This window comes from Lemur catta, chromosome 9, assembly GCF_020740605.2.
Source record: "Lemur catta isolate mLemCat1 chromosome 9, mLemCat1.pri, whole genome shotgun sequence".
Taxonomy (NCBI): domain Eukaryota; kingdom Metazoa; phylum Chordata; class Mammalia; order Primates; family Lemuridae; genus Lemur; species Lemur catta.
The window spans coordinates 17268865-17288431 of NC_059136.1; the positions used below are offsets into that span (position 1 = coordinate 17268865).

General features: G+C 37.6%; 2 long non-coding RNA genes across 2 annotated transcripts; both read left to right on the forward strand.

The window, feature by feature from the left end:
• The first annotated feature begins 6247 nt into the window (after nt 1-6247).
• LOC123644720 lies at nt 6248-12939 on the forward strand. Its single transcript, XR_006737232.1, has 3 exons — nt 6248-6309; nt 11669-11739; nt 12812-12939. It is a non-coding gene; the product is annotated as an uncharacterized LOC123644720 (long non-coding RNA).
• A 29-nt stretch (nt 12940-12968) lies between these two features.
• On the forward strand, nt 12969-19399 carry LOC123644721. Its single transcript, XR_006737233.1, has 3 exons — nt 12969-12988; nt 14293-14385; nt 18825-19399. It is a non-coding gene; the product is annotated as an uncharacterized LOC123644721 (long non-coding RNA).
• Nucleotides 19400-19567: the final 168 nt, after the last annotated feature.

Here is a 19567-nt window from a genome sequence, read left to right on the forward strand (position 1 = left end):
AAGACAGTCATTTGCTAACAATAGCAATAAAAGAGAATATGAAGAAACTAAGAATTCATAGTTAGAATACAGGAATTTTAGCTAAATTAACCCTTTATACAATAAGTGTGCCCACCACATGCTTTATGTGAAAATAAGAAAAAAAGCATCACTATCACTTTTTATAAATTTATTTTGATAGCCAGGTAAATTCATAATCAATATTATTCAGTGGTGATATAGTATAGGATTTATTTTATTAATAGAATATTTTAATAGCTTTATAAAAATATAAAAGACTTTATCCCAATATTTATAGACTCGCTAAGGATTAAACGAGGCGCTTGAAATCTCTAGTTATAATTTTAACATTTTTTGGAGAAATTACATGCCTTAGTGCCATTTTTGGCACTCGATTGGAGATTTATAAAGATCTCAAGCTCTGTGCCTCATAAATGCTAAGGCTCTAGACTGCATTTTGAGCAGAACTCTTTTCCTTCTGTACTGGGGGAAATAGAGTGACATATGGTACAGGTTAAAGGAATGGGGACTAAGAGACCAGATGAGTAATACAGAATCAATGGAGAATGGAAAGGGCAAAATGGTGCTTTTGCATATAATTCAGGCTCACATCAGTGTGTGTGCACAAGAGAAACAGATTCTACCAGAGTCGATGCTGACAATTTGGATGCATCTTTCAAAGTTTTAGCAGGAGAATACACTATGAAACAAAAGGCTTTTATTTTTCATCTTTAATGTGATTATGATACAATAATTGTTAGAATTCTGATATATCCTTAGGGAATAGGTAGATGTTGTGCTTAGAATTTTAAGATGGAGAGTCTGAAAATTATACACAATCAATGTCAGACCGAGAGCAAGAATTGAGGCCTCTGACTTCCAATACTATGTTCCATCTACACAGTTCTTTCTTGGGTGAAGAAAACAAAATTCAATAAATGTTTCTTGAGTTTTTTAATATGAAAGGTACTGTGGTAGGTGCTTGGAGTGACAGTGGGGAATATGTGCCAATCACTTCTTGAGTCATGGGTCCTGCCCTCATGGGGCTCCCACTGGACTTGTGAAGGTGAAATACAACTACAAGCAGGCTTTGCTTTTCATGGTTTTGGTATGTGTGAAACTCACTTACCACAGTTCAGTTAAATAACACCAGTCCCCCCAAAACATGGTTCAAATTTCAGTTACCATGGCATACTAACTTAAAGTCATTGCATGGAACACCAATTCCGCTGCTAGCTCTTCAGTCCACAAGTCACTACATAAATAACATATTCTCATGAGGATTATTGACCACAGAATTTTTTTGAAAGTTTGCAAGGACTGGTGACCAATCACAGCAGTTCTTTCGAAGTCTGCAGTGATTGGTGACTCTGCATCTGTCATTCAGTTCATGCACTACCAGCAAAGTGTGGAGCTGGGCAGCCTCCTTGATTCTCAGTGATAAATCCAGGTGGCATTTCACAAAAATGAATAATCAAAAGGACGAGTTGGCTGACGAAGATGAAAGAAAGTACATCAAAGAAACAAAAAAAGTGCTAGAGATGGAAGTGAAAGTGAAATATGAATAGGGTGCAAATGGAGTCATAGAAAATATAGCTGACCACGTGGAGTTATAGAAGAAATAGCTGACCATGCCAATGTGGGCTCTGCCATCTCTGGAGATACTCTAGATATGCAGCCAGAAGAATTTACTGAGAGCGAACCTACAGACATAAATCAGGAAAGAGGTAGTGACAAAAAGAATGAAGATATCCCAAAGGAAGTAACTCCAGCAAAAAAAGAAAATAAAAAGAAAAAATACTTCATGTTAAATGAACTCTCAGATATATTTTACAACATTGAAAACACAAAGGGGAAAATACTGGAAGTGATCCAAACTTAGAAAACTCTATGCCAGTTCACCAAGGCATAGAAAAGTTGCTTACCTCACATGCCTACCAATGAGAAGGCAAGTTATAAAATGTTTTTTTGCAAACCTCATGGTATCCTCAAATCAAAAAACCTAAAACAAATACATACACAAAAAAGAAAATCAAGAAATTAAAACACATTGCCAGAGAAAATCACTTTTACACAAAGGAAAACAGGAAGGAAGAAAGAGAGGATGACTAAACAACCCCAAATCAAATAACAACGTGGCAATAGTAAGTCCTTACCTGTCAATAACAGCATTGAATGTGAAAGGACTAAAATATTGAATCAAAATACATAGAGAAGACCCAATGATATGTTGCCTTCAAGAAACTCACTTCACCTATAAAGATACATATAGACTGTAAATAAAGGGATGGAAAAAGATATCCCATGCAAATGGAAATAAAAAAGAGGAGGAGTAGCTATACTTAAAATAGCTTTCAAGACAAAAACTGTAAAAAGAGACAATGAAGGTCATTATATAATGATAAAGGGGTCAATTTACCAAGAGGATAGAGTAATTATAAATATTTGTGCACCCAACATTGGAGCACCTTGATATCTAAAGCAAATATTATCAAAGCTAAAAGGAGAGATAGACACCAATACAATAATAAGTGGAGACCTCAACACTCCTCTTTCAACATTGGACAGATCATTCAGACAGAAAATCAACAAAGAAACATTGGACTTAATCTGCACTATAGATCAAATGAATCTAATAGATATTTATGGGATGTGTCATTCAATAGCTCAGCTCATGGATCATTCTCAAGGACAGATGATATGTTAGGCCATAAAACAAGTCTTAAAAATTTTTAAAAAATTGAAATCATGTCAAGTATTTTCTCTGACCACAATGGAATAAAAGCAGAAATCAATAACAAAAGGAACATTGGAAACTGTATGAACACATGGAAATTAAATAATATGCTTCTGAATGACCAGTGGGTCAATGAAGAGATTAAAAAGGAAATTAAAAAATTTATCAAAATAAATGAGAATGAAAACCCAATATATCAAAACCTATGGGAAATGACAAAAGCAGTAATAAGAGGAAAGTTTTTAGCAAAAAGTGCCTACATCAAAAAATTAGAAAAGCTTCAATTAAACAACCTAGTGATGTATCTTAAAGAACTAGAAAAACAAAAGCAAACCAAATCCAAAACTAGTAGAAGTAAAGAAATAATAAAGGTCAGGGCAGAGATAAATGAAATGGAAACAAAAATTACAAAAGATCAACAAAATGAAAAGTTAGTTTTTTTAAAAGATAAACAAAATTGGCACACCTTTAGCCAGACTAAGAATAAACCCAAATAAATAAAATCAGAGATGAAAAAGGAGGCATTACAACTGATACTGCAGAAATTCAAAGGATCATTTGAAACTACCATGAGCAGCTATATGCTGGTAAACTGGAAAACCTAGAAGACATGGACAAATTCCTAGACATATACAACCTACCAAAATTGCACCAGAAAGAAATCCAAAACCTGAATAAGCCAATAACAAGTAACAAGATAGAAGCAGTAATAAAAAGTCTCCCATCAAAGAAAAAAGCCTAGGATCCAATGGCTTCACCACTGAATTCTAGCAAACATTCAAAGAAGAACCAAATACCAATTCTACTTAAACTATTCCAAAAAATCGAGGAGGAAAGATTACTTCCAAACTCATTGTACAACTCCTGTATCACCCTGATACCAAAACCAGAAAATGACACAACAACAAAAAAGAGAACTGTAGGTCACTATCTCTGATGAACATAAATGCAACAATCCTCAAAAATTAATAGCAAAGCTAACTCAACAACACATTAAAAAGATTATTAATCATGATCAAGTGGGATTCATCCCAGGGATGCAAGGATGGTTCAACATATGCAAATCAATCAGTGTGATGCATCATATTAACAGAATGAAGGACAAAAACCATATGATCATTTCATTTGATGCTGAAAAAGCATTTGATAAAATTCAACACCCCTTCATGATAAAAACTCTCAGAAAACTGAATGTAGAAGAAAATTACCTCAACATTATTAAAGCCATATATGCTAGACCCACAGCTAGTATCATACTGAATGGGGAAAAACTTAGCTTTTCCTCTAAGATCTGGAACAAGACAAGGATGCCCACTATCCACACTGTTGTGCAGGAAGTTCTAGCTAGAGCAATCAGACAAAGAGAAAGAAATAAAGAGCATCAAAACTGGAAAGGAAGAAGGCAAATTAGCCTTGTTTGAAGATGACATGATCTTATATTTGGAAAACCCTAAAGACTACATCAAAAAGTTGTTAGAATTGCTAAGTGAATTCAATAAAGTTGCAGGATACAAAATCAACATTGAAAAATCCATAGCATCGTGTTAAGAAGTGGGACCTTTAAGAGGTGATGAGGCCACAAGGGCTCTGTTCTCATGCACACATTAATGCCATTATTGCAGCAGTGGGTTCCTTATAAAATCATGAGTTTGCCCTCCTCACCCTCCTGCCTTCTGCCATAGATTGATGTAGCAAGAAGGTGCTCGCCAGATGCCAGCCCCTTGAGCTGAGACTTCCCAGCCTCCAGAGCCATGAGCCAATCAATTTGTTTTCTTTATAAGTTTGCCAGCCTCTGGTATTCTGTTACAGGAGCACAGAACAAACTAAAACAGACCCCTTCCTCTCTGCCTGAACCTAAACCTGTCCGACTCTTATGAGCCTGACTTACCTGGTTTTGACACAACTGAGAGACAGATTTGGAAGATCTGACCCAGCATGAGCAAACCCTTACATGCCTGGGTGCCAGCAGATCCAACAGGCAGAGAGAGCAACGGTGGTGTATTCATTTGCTAGGGTGGCTGCAACAAAGTGCCTCAAACTGGGTGGCTTAAAACCACAGAAATGTATTGTCTCACAGTTGTAGAGGCTGGAAGTCCAAAATCAAGGTGGTGTCAGGGCCATGCTCCCTCTTGAACCTGTAGGGGAGATCCCGTCCTTGCCTCTTCTAGTTTCTGTGTTGGCCCAGCAATCCTTGGCATTCTTTGGCTTGTAGATGTATCACTTGGTTTACAGAAGCATCTGTGTTTCTTCTCCTCTTCTTATAAGGACACCAGTCATTTTGGATTAGGGCCTACCCTAGTGACCTCATCCTGACTTGATTACATCTGCAAAGACCCATTTCCAAATAAAGATACAGTCACAGGTACCAGGGTTAGGACTTTAACACATCTTTAGGGGAGACAACAATGCAACCCACAACACTGGGATGGGCACCATTTCCCTACAGGTAATGTGGTCTTATCTTTGATCAAATAAGTAACTTCTCCATTATGAAGAGGAGCAAGTGAGTAGACACACCTGAACTGTGCAATGCTGCTCCTTCCAGGGTGTGAAGATGGGGAGTAAGTTTCCCCTTAACAAAAGTAGCCTGTTTTTGCTAAATTACAACCGCCACTTGCAAACATTTACTGAGGAAGTAATTTCCTAAGTGGCATCCCAGTGGCCTGGGCAAGCTATTATAGTTCCCAGTCCTACCTAACTTACTTTTGAATACACAGCCTATTGGAAAAACTATCTGGTTCCATAATTCTACTGATGAGGGAAAACTCACCAGTCTGTAGTCTGCCCACCAGAGCTGTGACACAGCTGTGACACAGCTGTGACCTCCTTGACAGAGCTCAGAGGAAAGAGCAAGAGAGCCTTGGCACACAGTAATGGGTCACACTGGAGGCCAGAGCTGAGGCCAGCCCACACAGCATCCTTGTGGCCATTAGAAGATGCCAAAGGGACAAGCCCCAGGCCAGGGTGCCTGGCCTGGCGAATTAAGGCAAGTTAAATTGCATGCTGTCCACTTTGCCCCCATGACAGATTGTCCCTGTGTAAAACACAACCGTACCTGGTGGCTCAGCTGCTGGCTCCACTTCTTATCCATAAGGCCAAGACCACAGGAAGGGACGTGGTGGAAAGGATGCTGGCCGGGAATCTGGAAGCACTACATTGTGGTCACAGTCCTGCACACCACTGGTGAGTGATGTTGGGCAATCTCTTACCTTTTCTAAGTCTTTATTTTCATCTATACAATGAGAATTAGAATGTATACTTTGTTGTTGTTTAGTTTTTTTCAGAACCTGTAAAATGAGCTCTCGGATATGGCACCAAGAAATGGATTGGATAATGCAGAGCTCTGGAGGACGTAGGGGCGGGGGTCAGAGTCTGGCCAGCTTCTCCTTCTTCCTGACCTCAAGGCAGCCATTGAAGCTGGCCACGGAACCCCAGGCTCCTCAGAAAGGACACAAAATGACACCCTGGGGACTGGATGGCACTGAGATCCCCTGAGGTCTTCACCTTCTAAGACTCTAACTCTCTGACCCTCAGCTTCCTAGTGGCCCTGCTGCAAGGACGTTCACAGGACTGTAAGCTCTTTTGATCATTTTTATGTGTTTGATAGAGCAGCATTATAACGCGACCCATCACTGTAGGTAATGACACAGAGAAAGAAATTCATCAGGAGGGAGCACGTGAGAATGCTGACGACATCTTACAGTTGCAGGGCGTTTCAGAGTTGACAAGTTGCTTTTCCATTGATTACCTCCTTTAAGCCTCACACCAATCCTGTGTGTCATCCCAACTTTCCAGATGAGGAAATGGATGCAGGAATATTGAGTGGCCTGTCTCTGGTTACACAGCTAGAAGTAGTTGCCGGTGGAGCCAGGTGTTTTGATTCCAAGTCTACCGTTTTTCCATGGTCTGCATCACAGCTGCTTGTCTTGACTAATCTGCTGCAGATTAAGTCTGGGAGGAATGAAGAGCTGACATCCAAATAGCTATAAATCCGCAGCAGGGCAGACAGTGTATGTTAGCATCTAAAAGGCTGCAGCGGTGGCAGAGGGAAAGCTGAATGAGGTGTTTCATAGCCGAGGTTTCCTTTCATTATACAAAGGGTCTGCTTGTCAAGCACCATCTGGAAGATGATATGCAGCCACTTCTCTGTGATGAATGAAGACACACAGAGGCAGATTCCAGAAGAACAGCATATACATCTTTGTTCAGTGATGTCAGACACGAAATTGAGTTGTTTAAAAACTTGCTCTCAAATACAGGCACAAAAGTCATGGTACAGGAAGGGCACGTTGAACTTGGACAAGCCAAGATGTGAGGTTTTCATCTGAAATTGTAAACAAACATACTTTTAGGGGAGATTTTAAAAACGTTTTTGTGGTAAGGTAAAGCAGATAACAGAAATCCACCCAAATCAAGTGGAGAGCTGGATAAATTATTACAAGGTGAGTGGGCTTGTAACCACCCCTCCATGTGCCTGGACCCAGTGACAACCCCTTTCCTTCTCCTCCAAAGTGATCACTGTGTGACTTGTAGTAATCACTTCCTTTCATTTCTTTATAGTTTTGTTGCTCAAGTATTGATCCTTAGACACTATAGTCTTGTCAGTTAAAAAAATTTAATATGTCTTTCAAGTCTCTTTTCATTTACAGGTTTCCTTTCAATCTCTGTCTTTTCCCTACAATTTATCTGTTGAAGATCCCAGGCCATCTGGCAGTCCAGAATTTGCTGAGTGCATCCTCTTGGTGCAGTTCAACCTATTATTCCGTCTTCTGAATGTCCGGCAAATTGGCTGTGGGAAGCGTTGGGTTGGATTGGAGTCAGGTTCCACACCTTTTGCAGGATGTAATTGATGTGTTCTTTCATAAGGAGGCACATCATGTCTGGTGTTCACTCTTTTTCAGTGTCAGCACCTGCTGAGGCTTGATGCCTGTGATTTGCAAGATGGTGATATTTTAATTCGATATTTCTTTTTCAAACACTAGTTGTGATATTACTATCAAAAGATACTTCCACTCAACTACTATCTGGAACCCCAATGAAATACTTCATATAGGAAAGACTAGGTAAATGCCTCATTTTTTTTCTCATTTGCCAGTTTCTAAAATAATGAGTTGTTTCCCTATCATCCTCTGAGGGCAGTCAATGAGTTTCAACAATGCAATTATGAACTTCTGGATTTAAACATATTTGATAGGTTTGAATGCATTACAATAAGTATTTTTATTGACATTCAACATTTTCTATCTTTAGCAAGTAGCAACATCTAAAGTTGGCTCCTGAATCCTTTTGGCATTACTCTAGTAGTCTATGGAGCTCTCTTGTTATGTAGACTGTAGAGGTCTGGGATAGGGTATGATTCCAAATCTCGGATCAGCCATTTCTTTTATTGAGAAATGGTATTTCAGGACCATAGTCTGGGCCCTCGGGATAGTCATTGCTACTGGATTGGTCATTGTCTCTAGACATTTTCAGTGGACAGAGCTAAGAAACATGCACAGAGTTAGTTACATAGATAGACAAAATATACTATCTCATGAATTCATACTCCTATTTCCAATTCAAATTCAGGACTAAAGAGTTTTTCTGCAACTTAGCCTATATTACATCTCTAACTTTTCCTCTGCACTGAGAAGCTGGTTCTCAAGAACACAAGGGATGATAGAATTAGCATAACACATAATCCCACATTTGCTTAATCCTGCATTATGCAAATTATTTCCCAATAATACTACTAATATTATTACCACAACCAATAAATTACTAAAATCAGTTAAAAGATTTTGCAATTGCTCTCCCCATTCAACCCATTTTTAAAAATAGACAGACTATATCCACATTGTCAGAGCATATAACCAGTACACACAATACTTTCTTTCTTTCTTTTCTTTTTGTTTTTTGGAGATGGAGTCTCGCTCTGTCACCCTGGTTAGAGCGCAGTGGCATCATTGTAGCTCACTGCAACTCCAAACTTCTGAGCTCAAGCAATCTTTCTGCCTCAGTCTCCTGAGTACCTGAGACTACAGACACATGCCACCACCCCCAGCTAATTTTTCTATTTTTTGTAAAGATGGGGTCTCACTTTTAGTCAGGGTGGTCTTGAACACCTGAGCTTAAGCCATCCTTTGGCTTCTCAGAGTGTTAGGATTACAGGCGTGAACCACAGCACCCAGCCAATACTATCTTTTTAACACTCAGGTAGTCTCTTTAAAAATAACAGCTTTATTGAGGCATAATTAATATACCATAAAATTCTCTCTTTTAAAGTATATAATTCATTGGCTTCTAGTATATTCACAGAGTTGTACAACCATCACCACTATCTAATTTTAGAACATTTTGTCACCTGAAAAAGAAACCTGTACCCATTAGTAGAGACTCCCATTTCCTCCTCCTTCCAGTGCCTGGCGACCACTCATCTATTTTCTTCCTCCATGAATTTTCTTCTTCTGGACATTTCGTACTGATGAAATCATACAGTATGTGGTTTCCTGTGGCTCCTTTCACTTAGCATAATGTTTTCAAAGTTCATTTATATTGTAGCACATATCAGTACTTTACCACTTCTTATGGCTGAAGATATTCTGTGGTTTGGATATACTGCATTTTGTTTGTTCATTCATCAGTTGAGGGATATATACGTTGTTATCACTTTTTGGCTATTATGAATAACAGTGCCATCAATATTTGCATACAAGATTTTGTGTGAAAATATGTTTTCAATTCTCTTGGGTATATACTTATGATGGTAATTGCTGGGTCATATGGTGAATCAAAGTTTAACATGGTGACAAACTGCCAAACTGTTTTCCAAAGTGGCTGCACCATTTTATATCCTCCCTGGAGTGTGTGAAGGTTTCACTTTCTCCATATCCTCACCAACACTTGTGATTGTCCATCGTTTGTAGCCATTTTAGTGGGTATGGAGTGGTGTCTCATTCTGTATTTTTTTTTTTTTTTGAGACAGGGCATCACTCTGTCACCCAAGCTGGAGTGCAGTGGCATGATCGTACCTCACTGCGACCTCCAACTCCTGGACTTATTCATGTTGAATAAGTTCTGAATGTTTGTGCCCTTTGACCAACATCCACCCATTTCCCCCACCCCCAAGTCCTTGGCAGCCACCATTCTACTCTCTGTTTGTAAGGGTTCAAATTTTTTAGATTCCACATATAAGTGAGATTATACAGTATTTGTCTTTCTCTGCCTGGTTTATTTCAATTAGCATAATGTCCTCTAGGTTCATCCATGTTGTTGCAAATGACGAGACCTTCTTCTTTGTTATGGATGAATAATATTCCTACATGAGCATATATACAGACATACAAACACACACACTTATACATGCATACATATATACAGACACACTCTCCACATTTTTTTTATCCATTCCTTCATCAATGGACATATAAATTGGTTCTGTATCTTTGTTCTTAAGAATAATGCTGCAATGAAGATAGAGTACAGATATGTCTTTGAGATACTGATTTTTTTTCTTTTTTTAGGCATTTCTTTTCTTAGTTGAAGAAATGTTGATTTAGATCCTTTATCTACTTTTTAAATTGGGCTATTTATTTCCTTACTGTTGAGCTGCAAGACTTATATATATATAATATTTATATTTATTATATTTATTTATGTTATAAAAATATACATATTTATTTTCTGGATATTAGGTCCTTAATAGATATATGATTTGCAAATATTTTCCCCCATCCATGCATTGTTTTTTCATTTTCTTCATAGAGACCTTGAAAAAAGTTTTTAATTTTGATCAAGTACAATTTATCTATTTTTTCTTTGCTTACTTGTGATTTAGGTGTCATAGCTAAGAAACCATTGCCTATTCAAGGTCAAGTACATGTACATCTATGTTTTCTTCAGTTTCATAGTTTTAGCTTTTACATTAGGCCTTTCATGGATTTTGAGTTAATTGTTGGATATGGTATGGGGGAAGGGCCCTCATTTAGTCTTAGTTATAAAAAAAAGCTATATATTTAAGGGTCACATCTGTACTTATTTCAATGTCTGTCTAGTTACTTTGATTGTTTGAAGCTCATTAACTAATAAGATTCTTCAGTAAGGGATTATGGGAATTCCTGTACATTGATGATAGTTTATCTGTGTTCTTTCTACTTGAAACTTAGTTTTACTTGATATAAAATCCTTGAGTGACACATTCTTTTCTTGATTGTCTTAAAATGCTTCTATATTGTTTTTCTGGCACAATGAATGTTTTGTTTCCCTAATAAGCCACCTGCTCTTTTTGCTTTGATGACCAGAGTCAATTTTATTGTACTATATTTTGGTCCTGGCCATTCTGGTTTGATATTGTCTGGTACAGAGTATACTCCTTTAATATGAAATTTCAAATGTTTTTTTTTTTCAATTCAGGATTATTTTCTTGAAGTATAGCTTTTAGGATTTGTTTCGTCCCCTTGCTTTGGTTTCCTTTTTGAGACCTCCTTTCAGCCATGTGTAGGATCTCCATTAACACTCTTCAAACACGCTATTCTCTCACATTTTTTTCTATCTCTTTCATTTCCTTATGATCTTAAAAATTTTCCTCATCTAATAAATTGAAGGCCTTACTAGAACAAAGATTGACCTCCCCCAAGCAAGAAGTAATTCTGCCAACGGATTGCCTTTGGACTCAAACTGCAGTTCTTCCCTGGGTCTCCAGCCTGTCAGCCATATATATACACGGAGATAGATAGAGAGATAGATAGATAGGTACATAGATAGATATATAGATAGATAGATACATAGATAGTTATAGTGTTGATCTTATATCCTGTGATCTTGCCAAGTTTTTCTTTGTAAAGCTCTTGGGATTTGCTACATTTACAATTGTATCATCTGCACTTAATGACACTTTTATTTCTTCTTTTCTAATATATATGCCTTTTGTTTCTTTTTCTTGCCATATTGCAGTAGCCTGAACTTTTCAAACCATGTTGAATAAAGTGAGAGTGGACATCCTTGCCTTATTTCTGATCTTAGGGGTAAGCACTCAGTCTTTCCCCTTTAAATATGATGTTAGCTTTAGTTTTTTTAATGAATGCTCTTATCAAGTTAAGTTTTCCTGTTATTTCCAGTTCTTTCCTGAGTTCTGTCCCTTCATTTCTGCATTTTTATAATTTTGGTTTATATTTTTCTTTTATATCTTGTACTGTTTTTAAATGTATATCAACTTGTTTCCAAATTGTAGGTTACAGTTTTAAACTAATGGTAGGTTTTGTCTTTCTGGTATGTTCTCATTGTCTATAGGGATGTTCTACTTCTTGTTGTCTTTTTTGAATATCCTTCTTAAGAATCCAATTCTTTTTAATCCCCATAAGAAAAGAGTAAAAAAGGGACTTCCACATTCTTTCCAGGTTAAGGGATCATTATAATAAAATTTAAAACCTAGAAAGTTGTTTTGATTTGGACCCCACACTTAAATCACTAGATTTCTGAAGTTTCATTACTTAGTGTATTTATTCTAAAGATATTGAAGCAATGATATAATTGGAAGACTAGAACTAATAAAAAACATTACAATAATGACTACTAAATTATTGGTAGGAATTAGTCCATATGAAATATGAGGTCTGGTGCAAGATCTTATTGATCTTTTCCATGCTTAGGGCAATGCCTTGTGAATTATAAAATTCAATAGATATTTATAGAATAGATGGATGAAATAAGGAGAAAAATTAAAACTATAAATACTTTCTTGATTTTAGGAAAGACATATCAATATCAAAAAAATACTATGGTTTTTATTCTAATAAGTTGCTATTCTGTGCACTGTGAGAAATTCAAAGACATACCCATTGTGAAGTCTCTCCTCAAAGTAATTATACCATGTTTGAGGAAACAGCTTAATCTGTTTTCCCTGTGCTGGCCTGGAAGATGGCTTCCAGATACCAAGCCGCCTCTGCTAAACATCTGTACTCTGCTCTTAGTCTACCAATGGTGTTAAATCTCATCCTTCCTCCTATTTTGGTTTTGTTTGCTATATTGGGTCCTAACCTAACTTCATCTTCTGCTTGCAGACCTTATGGATCTAACTTATTTTTTGGTCTTTTCCAGCTTAACTTGTCCTGCTGCCACAGACCAGGAGAAGCTGGACCTAACAGTAGTGTTTTCTAATGGAACCATTGGCATAATAATAGAAAATAATTGGCACTTAGTGTTTGCTATGTGCCAGGTGCTGTTCCAAGTGCTTTGATAAATTAAATTATTTAATCCTCACAAGAAACTTACAAGGTAGGTACTATTACTATCTTCATTAGGAAGTGGAGCTGGGGTTTGTACTAAGGCAGTTTGACACCAACAGTTGTGCCCTAACTACTCTGCTGTCCTGCCTTTTAGATGTGAGAAAAGACCTAAAGGAGGGATAAAGTTTACCTAGGTGACAAAGAAGGCTGTTCTCAGCAGGAATGGCCCACTAATGTCCAGAAGCTTAAATAAACAAAGGCCAGTATTTTGCTGGAGCAGAGGGTTAGGGAAACAGGTTGGAGAGAGACAAGAGAGAAGTTGGTTTTGTTGGATGGTCCAGGCTACCACTGAGCATACAGTTTGCTTGCGTGAAAAAGGCCACCATATCCTCTTAGAATTATGCCTCAGCAATGGGCTGCTGCTGCAGCTCTTGCTGTTGCTATCAAAAGGTGGGGCCAGTCACATAATCAACACTAAAGATGAGTGAGTCCTAATGCTTATTTTTCTAAGAGATTCCCCATTTATCCATAGCAAAGTGTTTTAATTTTGTTTCTTAATTTTAAAAAAAAGTGAAAGAGTTCTGGTTGAAGGTGACTCTCATACTTCAAAACCAAATGATAAATTTTACTCCATTATTTTCTATTCACTTGATGAATGAGAATTATCAAATCTCATGTGGTTTGACTCATAATTTTCATAGTTTTTCCCTAAAGGCAAAACATTTCTTTCATGTATAATTTTGTTTGAGTCAGCTTGTATGAGTAACTGCTTATTCCAATGAAATCATTAGAATATGTAGGTTTCTAATAACCTGATTTAATAGTGCTGGTTGAGTCAACTTAACTGGAACTTACTTCTTAGCCTCATTACCCTATTTGGGTAATACAACAAAATTTATTTCTCCGGGGCTTTTCACAAAATCCTAGTGAGTAGTAGTTCAGAAGTATTAAAAGCTTCAATTTTAGCATAGAGTTTAGGATATAGGATTAAACAGAATAAATAGTATTTGAATACCACTATCTGCTAAAGACTGTGCCAGGTGCATTAGGGAATTGTAAGCATGAATGATCTTTATCTGTAAGGGACTCACTACTAATGGAATAAGGCCACCCAGCATTTATAAAGTACCCAATGTTTGCAAAATCCTTTTCTATATTCACAATATAATTTAAATCTCATCACAGAACCTATGAAGTAATAAGCATTTCAAGCCCTGTCAAAATTAGATCTCTTTCCTCCCTGAACTTAGTTGTTCTTTAATTATTTTGGTGGCAATGAGATAGACATTTTAAACCTAAGGAATAAATATAAGTCAAAGTTTCACACATGCATTATTCTCAATCGATGTCCAGGGATTCCTGCATGTTTTCAACCCTCCAATTATGATCAGCTGAGCAAATGTGCTCCAGAGTTGGTGATGAAAACCAGAGGACACTGCGGGACAAGTATGTGTTCTAGTCACTGCTTTCAATTCCTTTGAGTATATACCTAGGAGTGGCATTAATGGGTCACGTGGTAATATTATATTTCGTTTTGAGGAACTGCCAGACCGTTTTCCACCTGCACCATTCTGCATTCCCACCGGCAATGTATGAGTGCTCCAATTTCTCCACATCCTCCCTAATACTTGTTATTTTCAGGGTTTGTTTTCTTATAGCCATCCTAGTGGATGTGAGGTGGTATTTCATTGTGTTTTTTCTTATTGAGGTAAAATATACATAATGTAAAATTTACTGGTTTGACCATGTTTAAAGGTGCAATTCTGTGGTATTAAGTACATTCACATTGTTGTGCAACCATCACCACCATTCATCTCCAGAAGTTTTTCATCTTCCCCAGTTGAAACTCTGTACCCATTAAACACTGGTTTCCCATTACCCACTTGCCCTAGTCCCTGGCAACCACATTCTATAGTACTTTCTGTGTCTATGATTTTTGACAACTCTAGGTACCTTATAAAGTAGAATTGTATAATATTTGTCCTTTTGTGACTGGCTTATTTCACTTAGCATAATGTCTTCAAGGTTAACCCATGTAGCATGTGTCAGAATCTTTTCCTTTCTAACACCGAATAATATTCCATTGTATGGATATACCACATTTTGTTTATCTACTCATCTCACGATGGACACTGGATTGCTTCTGTTTTTGGGCTATTGTGAATAATGCTGCTATGAACATGAGTATACCTCTTTGAGTCCTTGTTTGCAATTCATTTGGATATATATCCCAAAGTAGACTTTCTGGATCCTAAGGTAATTCTATGTTTGATTTTTTGAGGAATTGCCATATCGTTTTCCACAGCGGCTGTACCATTTTACATTCCCACCAGCAATGTACAAGGGTTCTGTTTTCTCCATAGCCTCACCAATACTTACTATTTTCTTTTCAAAATTTTTTTAAAGATTAACCATCCTAATGGATGTGAAGTGGTTTTACATTATGGTTTTCATTTGTATTTCTCTAATGATTAGTGATGAGCAAATTTTCATGTGCTCATAGGTTATTTGTTTATCTTTTTTAGAGAAATGTCTATTCAGGTCATTTGCTCATTTTAAAATTAGATTCTTTATCTTTTTGTTGTTGAGTTGTTGAAGTTCTTTATATATTCTGGTTATTAATCCATTGTCATATAAATGCTTTACAAATATTTCCTTTTATTTTATAGCTTGTCTTTTCACTTTCTTGATAGTATTCTTTGATGCACAAAAGTTTTTAATTTTGATAAAATACAATTTATCCATTCTTTCTTTCGTTGTTCTTGCTTTTTTTTATCTCATCTAAGCATCCAAAGCCAAATCCAAGGTCATGAAGGTTTATGCCTAGGTTTTCTTCTAAGAATTTTATAGCTTTTGCTCTTATATTTAGGTCTTTGATTAATTTTGAGTTAATTTTTGTATATGGCATGAAGATGGGGTCCAACTTCTTTCTTTTGCAAGTATAAATCTGGTTGTCCCAGCACCATCTGTTGAAGAGACTATTATTTCCCCATTTAATAGACTTGGTACCCTTGTCAAAGATCAGTTGGTATGGATAATGTACGGATTTATTTCTGGACCCTCAACTCTATTCCAGTGGTCTATATGTCTACCTCTAAACCAGTAACACAGTGTTTTGATTACCGTTATCTTTGTAGTAGGTTTTGAAATGTGGAACTGTGAATCTTCCAACTTTGTTCTATTTCAAGACTGTTTGTCTATTTGGTGACCTTTGCAATTCCATGTGAATTTTAAGACTAGTTTTTCCATTTCTGCATAAAGGGGTATTAGAGTTTTGATTGAGATTGCTTTGAATTTATAGAATATTTGGGGTATTGGCATCATAATAGTGTCTTCCTATCCATAAACACAGTATGTCTTTTCACTTAGTTAGGTTTTGAATTTCTTTCAAAAATGTTTTATAATTTTTAGTGTACAAGTCTTTCACCTCCTTGGCCAAATTTATTCCCAGGTATTTTATTCTTTTAGATGTTATTGTAAATGGAATTGCTTTATTATAATTTCCTTTTCAGATTGTTGATTGTGTATAGAAACACAACTGATTTTTGTTGTTTATCTTGTACTCTGTAACTTTGTTGAATTTGTTTATCAGCTCTAGTGGCTTTTTTGTGGAATCTTTGGGATTTTCTATATACAGAATCATGTCACCTGCAAATAGAATTTTGCTTCTTCCTTTCTAATTTGGATTCCTTTTATTTCCTTTTCTTGTCTAACTGCTCTGGCTAGAACTTCTAGTACAATATTGAATAGCAATGGTGAATAGGGACATCCTTGTCAAATTCCTGATCTTGGGAAAAACCTTTCAATCTCCTGCCATTAAGTATGATGTTAGCTATGGGTTTTCTATAAGTGCTCTTTATAATGTTAGGAAATTAAGAGAAAGTGAGTTTTTAAAATGCTACTCATAGAAATAATTTGAGGCCTAGAATGATGATCTTTTTCCAGAGAGGATTTTCTATTGCTTTTGCCAGCTCCGAGGGGCTTGAGTAATGCAAGATTACCTTAATCCAAATTCTGGTTTGGGATTTCTGAGTACTCACAATGAGAGGTTGGCTTATTTGCTACTCCCAGGTACAGCCATTTGGGGTTCTATCACAAGGCAGGGGGCTGGTTTACTGGGTCCCCACTCTTGGAGACTCCTGGACTCAAACTTATCTTTCTAACCCTGTACAGTTGCCAGAGCAGAAAGGCAAGTCCCTAAGCAAGTCTCTAGCTGCCCAAGTGCTGCACATGTCTCTCTGGATTCCTTCCCCTACTGGGTCTTGGCCTGGTGTTCCCTCATTATCTACATATTCTTTGGTACTTTTAAAAACATATTTTAAAAGTATTTCATCTGGCATCCAAGTTGTCTTTAGCAGAAGTAGCTAATCTGCTGTTCCTGGAAGTGGAGTTTCTCTCTTGACTATTACTCTTTGAGAGGCAGAGATTATGAGATCCAAGTACGACTTTCTTCTGCCTTAGAGAGGATACAAAGTGTCAAGTTTATTTCTCATCTATCTATGGAGAGGTACCTGCTGAAAAGAGCAGGAATCTGAAGCAAGTGCGGGATGAGCAAGGCACTTATAAATGTTACTCATTTTCCCGTGGTGCAAGCAGGCAGGGAACCTGCCTTTCAGCAAGAAGCTCAGTCACCTTGTCATACTTTGCTTAAAAATAAGGATCTAGGCTGGGTGCGGTGGCTCACGTCTGTAATCCTAGCACTCTGGGAGGCCGAGGCGGGTGGATTGCTCGAAGTCAGGAGTTCGAGACCAGCCTCAGCAAGAGCGAGACCCCGTCTCTACTAAAAATAGAAAGAAATTATCTGGCCAACTAAAATATATATATAGAAAAAATTAGCCAGGCATGGTGGCGCATGCCTGTAGTCCCAGCTACTCGGGAGGCTGAGGCAGTAGGATCGCTTAAGCCCAGGAGTTTGAGGTTGCTGTGAGCTAGGCTGACGCCACGGCACTCTAGCCCAGGCAACACAGCAAGACTCTGTCTCAAAAAAAAAAAAATACAAAAATAAGGATCTTGTCTGTTAGTTCCACCTGATCCAGAGAGAAGAAAAAGTTATTATAAATTAGTCCCAGGGATCACCAAGAATCTCCTATAATAAAAGTATTATTACAATACTTTTATAAGAGAAAAGCATCTGAGGATCAAAGAGAGTCAATGAGTTGTCAGGATCAGCACCAGGAAAGCTAAGCCCAGGCCAGCACCCTCTCTCCTGCCCTCCCTCCCTTTCCTTCTTCTCCTTCCATTCTTCCTTTCTGAGTCACCTCCACAAAATTAACTCACTTTTCCTATTTATCTCTCCAAATTCCAACTGCTAATCAAAGTAACTTGAGTGCTGCATTTAATACAACAGGATTTTAAAATCCTGTAAAACAGTGTTGAATAAAATTTATAGGAGGCCATTGGTTTGGACTGAACTCCTACACTGGGCCCCAACAGACCAAACCAAGATGGAGTCACTCATGCTAAAGTTATAAGCTACCAGGGTGAAATTAAGTTGTTTAGCTGACTTTCCAAGAAATCAAGAGAGGCAGTGGGAGGAGAGGGAGGGGAGAGGGAGAGAGAGAAAGAGCGAGAAATAGCCAAATCTCCAAACAGGCCAGTTTTAGCTGGCATAAGGAAATTCTCTCTGCTTTAACCTTTACAAGGAAAGTAACTTTGAAATGACCGACCTACTTTTTGTTCCTTGTTTCTGCTTCCTTCAGTTTTTTCCTGTACATAGTCACTGCCCACGTTTCAGAGCAGAGTTCTCTGAATCTCTTCTGGTTCTGAGGGCTGCCCAATTTGTGAATTGTTCTTTGCTTAAATAAACTCTTAAATTTATTTTGTCTAAAGTTTTCCTTTATTCATATTTTAAAATTTTTAACATTTATTTTCATTTTATTTTTTAGAGACAAGGCCTCTGTTGCCCAGGCTGGAGTGCAGCGGTGCAATCAGCTTACTGCAGCCACGAACTCCTGGGTTCAAGTGATCCTCCAGCCTTGGCCTCCCAAAGCAACGAGACTACAAGTGTGAGCCACCACGCCCAGCCCTAGTTTTTCTTTTATCAATAGAATTGATTTTTAGAACAGCATACTAAGTTTAATTTCTCGAGCAGTCTCTCCCTGTGTCCTTAAACTAAATTTCACAGGGAAGGTAGATCCCTCTCCTAATCCATCTTCACCAAAATTTCCTGCTGTGTTGCTTGGAGCTCTCTTCACATACCACTCATAAATAGAAGAAAATTGATTCCCACGTATTTTGGAAACCCATCCAATTCATAAATGGGCGTTCACTGGAGGCTGGCAACTTGCTCCCCCCATATTTAATTCATCACCAACACCTCCTAAACATATTCCAAACCCACTCAATTCTGGGTATCTCCACCATCTCTTTCTTAATAAAAAACACTGTCACTCCTTGCCCAGCTGATAGTAACAGCCTCCGAACTCTGCTTTCACTTGGGCACCCCTCAACCCATTTTCAATACTGTAGTCAAAAAGCTCTTTTAACGTCTCCTATCATCTAATTTTTTTTTTTTTTTGCACCATGTAGTACTCTCCATAACACTTAACCCAATGTGCTGCCAGTCTCGTCACTAGACCGACTGTTCCCTGAGTGTAGGAGGCTTGTCAGGTTTTGCTCATTCTCAGAT